Source organism: Tachyglossus aculeatus, chromosome 2 (genome assembly GCF_015852505.1).
Source record: "Tachyglossus aculeatus isolate mTacAcu1 chromosome 2, mTacAcu1.pri, whole genome shotgun sequence".
NCBI lineage: Eukaryota > Metazoa > Chordata > Mammalia > Monotremata > Tachyglossidae > Tachyglossus > Tachyglossus aculeatus.
Window position 1 is genome coordinate 56,436,295 of NC_052067.1, and position 6,394 is coordinate 56,442,688.

Consider the following 6,394-nt stretch of genomic DNA (forward strand, 5'->3'; position numbering starts at 1 on the left):
CCACACGTTCTCCGTAGTTCATCCACGTCGGCACAAGACGTGCATAAGATGTTCCGGGGACTTCCCCCCTATCGGCACAGATGACGGCGGGATGAAGAGACTCGAACCGAGCGCCGTTACGGTCCACGGGTTCCGGCCGACACGATCGCCGACGACAAAAGGTCACCGTGATTTCTCCTCAGCCGCCGGGAAATTGCACAGGTCTTCCCAGACTCCGGAGTCTTCCCGAATGCGCTCCGTAACCGTGGGAGCAGACGACAGCCGACGGTAAGCCGGTGTACCGCATAAGGCAATAGATGATAAAAAAAAGAAATTTTTTTGTGCGGGTTTACCCTTCTGTTTTACCACATCCTACCCGATACCTCCCCCTACTCCCCCTTCCCCAGACACACGCACACAAATCACGTGATCCCTACAAACGCACAGACGGACGATCCCAGACACCCTAGCTTCTCCATTCTTCTCTCCCACCACCCACAGAGCTCCTCGCACCCAGTCGCTAAAAATCCCGCATCCCCACGGTAGGACCTCTTTAGGGCCAAAACCAACCCGACAACAGTGGGGCTTAAAGCCGAAACACCCGTTCCCTCTCTCCTCCACCGGCACCCGCCCGTGCTCCTCCCCGGGGGCGACCGTCGGACCCGGAAAACGGTCCCTTCAAAAGAGACCGGGGATGTACGGAGTGACCCCGGAGACTGCACTGTGAGCACCCAGAGATGAGCCCCATCTATAGAATTAAGGGCCCCGGGGCTCCTCAGACCCACAGTCGCGCCCCACGGAACCAGTGCCCCGCACAGAGCCCCGGCCCCGAGGTCCGGAACTGCCTTCCTAATCGACGGTGGCCTCCTCTGCCTCCACGCTCTCTGGCCCAAACCCAACTCCACCCCAGCCCCTCCAAATATTTGCGCTCTCTCTCTCTCTCTCTCTCTCTCTCTCACACACTCACACACACACAACCACACACTTCATTAAGCCAAACACCTACCCTTGGATTCTGTCAGTGGGCCCATCGCATGTCAATGATCCTCGTACCACGGAAACTCCACACGTTCTCTGTATTTCGTCCACGTCGGCCAAAGACGTGCATAAGATGTTCCGGGGACTTCCCCCTATGGGCACAGATGACGGCGGGACGTAGAGACTCGAACCGAGCGCCGTGACGGTCCACGGGTTCCGGCCGACACGATCGCCGACGACAAAAGGTCACCGTGATTTCCCCTCTGCCGCCGGGAGACTGCAGAGGTCTTCCCAGACTCCGGAGTCTTCCCGAATGCGCTCCGTAACCGTGGGAGCGGACGACAGCCGACGGTAAGCCGGTGTACCGCATATGGCAATAGATGAAAAAAAAATAAAAAAAAAGGTGCGGGTTTACCCTTCAGTTTTACCACGTCCTACCCGATTCCTCCCCTGACTCCCCACACCCCCGACACACACACACAAATCACGTGATCTCCACAAACACACCCAAGGACCATCCCAGGCGCCCTAGCTTCTCCATTCTTCGCTCCCGCCGCCCATAGAGCACCTAGCACCAAGTCACGAAAAAACCCGCATCCCCACGGTAGGACCTCTTTACGGCCAAAAGCGACCCGACACCGGTGGGACTTTAACCCGAAACACCCGTTCCTTCTCTCCTCCCCCGGCACCCACCCGTTCTCCACCCCCCAGGCGACCGTCGGACCCGGAAAACGGTCCCTTCAAAAGAGACCGAGGATGTACGGAGTGACCCCGGAGACTGCACTGTGAGCACCCAGAGATGAGCCCCGTCTACAGAATTAAGGGCCCCGGGCCTCCTCAGACCCACAGTCGCGCCCCACGGGACCAGTGCCCCGCACAGAGCCCCGGCCCCCAGATCTGGAACCGCCTTCCAAATCGACCGTGGCCTCCTCCGTCTCCACGCCCTCTGGCCCAAACCCAACTCCACCCCAGCCCCTCAAAATAATTGCGCGCTCTCTCTCTCTCTCACACACACACACACACACACACACACAAAACCACACACTTCATTAAGCCAAACACCTACCCTTGGATTCTGTCCGTGGGCCCATCGCATGTCAATGATCCTCGTACCACGGAAACTCCACACGTTCTCCGTAGTTCATCCACGTCGGCACAAGACGTGCATAAGATGTTCCGGGGACTTCCCCCCTATCGGCACAGATGACGGCGGGATGAAGAGACTCGAACCGAGCGCCGTTACGGTCCACGGGTTCCGGCCGACACGATCGCCGACGACAAAAGGTCACCGTGATTTCTCCTCAGCCGCCGGGAAATTGCACAGGTCTTCCCAGACTCCGGAGTCTTCCCGAATGCGCTCCGTAACCGTGGGAGCAGACGACAGCCGACGGTAAGCCGGTGTACCGCATAAGGCAATAGATGAAAAAAAAGAATTAAGGTGCGGGTTTACCCTTCAGTTTTACCACATCCTAGCCGATTCTTCCCCCTACTCGCCCCACCCCCGACACAAACACACACAAATCACGTGATCTCCACAAACACACCCAAGGACGATCCCAGACACCCTAGCTTCTCCATTCTTCTCTCCCACCGCCCATAGAGCACCTCGCACCCAGTCACGAAAAAATCCTGGATCCCCACGGTAGGACCTCTTTAGGGCCAAAACCAACCCGACACCAGGGGGGCTTAAAGCCGAAACACCCGTTCCCTCTCTCCTCCCCCGGCACCCGCCCGTGCTCCTCCCCGGAGGCGACCGTCGGACCCGGAAAACGGTCCCTTCAAAAGAGACCGAGGATGTACGGAGTGACCCCGGAGACTGCACTGTGAGCACCCAGAGATGAGCCCCGTCTATAGAATTAAGGGCCCCGGGGCTCCTCAGACCCACAGTCGCGCCCCACGGAACCAGTGCCCCGCACAGAGCCCCGGCCCCCAGATCTGGAACCGCCTTCCTAATCGACCGTGGCCTCCTCTGCCTCCACGCTCTCTGGCCCAAACCCAACTCCACCCCAGCCCCTCAAAATAATTGCGCTCACTCTCTCACATACACACACACACACACACACACACACACACACACACACACACACACAACCACACACTTCATTAAGCCAAACACCTACCCTTGGATTCTGTCAGTGGGCCCATCGCACGTCAATGATCCTCGTACCACGGAAAACCCACACGTTCTCCTAATTTCGTCCACGTCGGCAAAAGAGGTGCATAAGATGTTCCGGGGACTTCCCCCTATCGGCCCAGACGACGGCGGGACGAAGAGACTCGGGCCGAGCGCCGTGACGGTTCACGAGTTCCGGCCGACGGGATCGCCGACGACAAAAGGTCACCGTGATTTGTCCTCGGCCGCCGGGAGATTGCAGAGGTCTTCCTAGACTCCGGAGTCTTCCCGAATGCGCTTCGTAACCGTGGAGCGGAAGACAGCCGACGGGGCGCCGTTGTACCGCATAAAGCGATACATGGAAAAGACAAAAAAACTTGTGTCTTCACCCTTCAGTTTCTCCACACCCTAACCGATTCCTCCCCCACTCCCCCCACCCCCATCACACACACCCAGACACACAAATCAGGCGATCTCTGCAAACACACACACAAGGATGACCCAAGACAACCTTGCTTTTCCATTCTTCTCTCCCACCGTCCATAGAGCACCTGGCACTCGGTCCCGAGAAAGCCCGCATCCCAACGGTAGGACCTCTTTAGGGCCAAAATTGACCCGACATGAGTGGGGGGCAAACCTAAGGCACCCTTTCCCCTTCCTGTTTTCTAGGCAACAGACTAAATTATCGGGGAGACCACATCAGGAATTCAGGGCCCTAGGAGTGGGTCTCTCACACACACACACACACACACACACACACACACACACACACACACATTCTCTCTCATTCTCCTCATCTCCCTCACCCAGCATCTTTTCATTTATCCTTCGACCGCCTCTGACTCTCCCGGAAAGAACGCGCCAGAGAGCGGCACGGACCCGACCTTCCGGATCCGGTCAGGATTCGGGTGATTCCCGGGAACTGACCGGATGCTAGACTCCACCCCGCTTCTTCGCTCCACCTCTCTCGACCCAGAAAAGGACAATCGCTACGTTTGGGCGTGGTGAGGCCGCTTTCCCCGAGGAAGAGGGGATCCCACGAATCCGTCGAGAGGGCTCTCCTCTCGGAATACCGGGCCTCGGGGGCCAAAGCTCCCGGCTCGACGCTACACTCTCAGGGAAACTCTGTCCCTGCCCATCCATCTGCCCCTCGCTCCACATATCCGTCGCACACAAGTCTAAAGATCACAGTTTCTGAAAGGATGATAAAGTCCATGGCAAACTCACCCACCTTTCCACTCCCCCTAAGCCTGCCCGTTCTCCACCCTGAACACGACCGTCGGACCCGGAAAACGGTCCCTTCAAAAGAGACCGGGGATGTACGGAGTGACCCCGGAGACTGCACTGTGAGCACCCAGAGATGAGCCCCTTCTATAGAATTAAGGGCCCCGGGGCTCCTCAGACCCACAGTCGCGCCCCACGGGATCAGTGCCCCGCACAGAGCCCCGGCCCCGAGATCCGGAACCGCCTTCCGACTCGACGGTGGCCTCCTCCGCCTCCAGGCTCTCTGTCCCAAACCCTACTTCACCCCGCCCCCTCAAAAAAATTGCGCTCTCTCTCTCTCTCTCTCTCTCTCTCTCTCACAAACACACACACACACACACACACACACACACACACACACTCTTCAGTAGGCCAACCACCTACCCTTGGATTCTGTCAGTGTGCCCATTGCATCTCAATGATCCTCGTAGCCAGGGTAACTCCACACAGTCTCCATCTATCATCAACGTCGGCAAAAGAAGTGCTTAATATGTTCCGGGGACTTCCCCCTATCGGCACAGCTGACGGCGGGACGAGGAGACTCGAGCCGAGCGCCGTCACGGTCCACGAGGTCCGGCCGACACGATCGTCGACGACAAAAGGTCACCGTGATTTCTCCTCAGCCGCCGGGAGATTGCAGGTCTTCCCAGACTCCGTAGTCTTCCCAAATGCGCTCCGTAACCGTGAGAGCGGCCGACAGCCGACGGTGCGCCGGTGTACCGCATAGGGCAATAGGTGGAAAAAAAAACAAAGGTGTGGGTTTACCCTTCAGTTTTCCCACATCCTACCCGATTCCTCCCCCAACTCACCCCACACCCCCAAAACACACACGCAAATCACGGGATCTCCGCAAACGCACCCAAGGACGAAACCAAACACCCTAGCTTCTCCATTCTTCTCTCCCGCCGCCCGTCGAGCACCTCGCACCCAGTCACGAGAAACCCCGCATCCTCACGGTAGGACCTCTTTAGGGCCTAAACCAGCTGACACGGGTGGGGCTCAAACCCAAAGTACCCCTCCCCTCTCTCGTCCCCCGGCACCTGCCCGTGCTCCTCCCAGGAGGCGACCGTCGGACCCGGAAAGCGGTCCCTTCGCAAGAGACCGAGGATGTACGGAGTGACCCCGGAGACTGCACTGTGAGCACCCAGAGATGAGCCCCATCTACAGAATGAAGGGCCCCGGGGCTCCTCAGACCCACAGTCGCGCCCCACGGGACCAGTGCCCCGCACAGAGCCCCGGCCCCCAGATCTGGAACCGCCTTCCAAATCGACCGTGGCCTCCTCCGTCTCCACGCCCTCTGGCCCAAACCCAACTCCACCCCAGCCCCTCAAAATAATTGCGCGCTCTCTCTCTCACACACACACACACACACACACACCAAACCACACACTTCATTAAGCCAAACACCTACCCTTGGATTCTGTCCGTGGGCCCATCGCATGTCAATGATCCTCGTACCACGGAAACTCCACACGTTCTCCGTAGTTCATCCACGTCGGCACAAGACGTGCATAAGATGCTCCGGGGACTTCCCCCCTATCGGCACAGATGACGGCGGGACGAAGAGACTCGAACCGAGCGCCGTGACGGTCCACGGGTTCCGGCCGACACGATCGCCGACGACAAAAGGTCACCGTGATTTCTCCTCAGCCGCCGGGAAATTGCAGAGCTCTTCCCAGACTCCGGAGTCTTCCCGAATGCGCTCCGTAACCGTGGGAGCAGACGACAGCCGACGGTAAGCCGGTGTACCGCATAAGGCAATAGATGAAAAAAAAAAAAAATTTTTTTGTGCGGGTTTACCCTTCTGTTTTACCACATCCTACCCGATACCTCCCCCTACTCCCCCCTCCCCAGACACACGCACACAAATCACGTGATCCCTACAAACGCACAGACGGACGATCCCAGAAACCCTAGCTTCTCCATTCTTCTCTCCCACCACCCACAGAGCTCCTCGCACCCAGTCGCAAAAAATCCCGCATCCCCACGGTAGGACCTCTTTAGGGCCAAAACCAACCCGACACCAGTGGGGCTTAAAGCCGAAACACCCGTTCCCTCTCT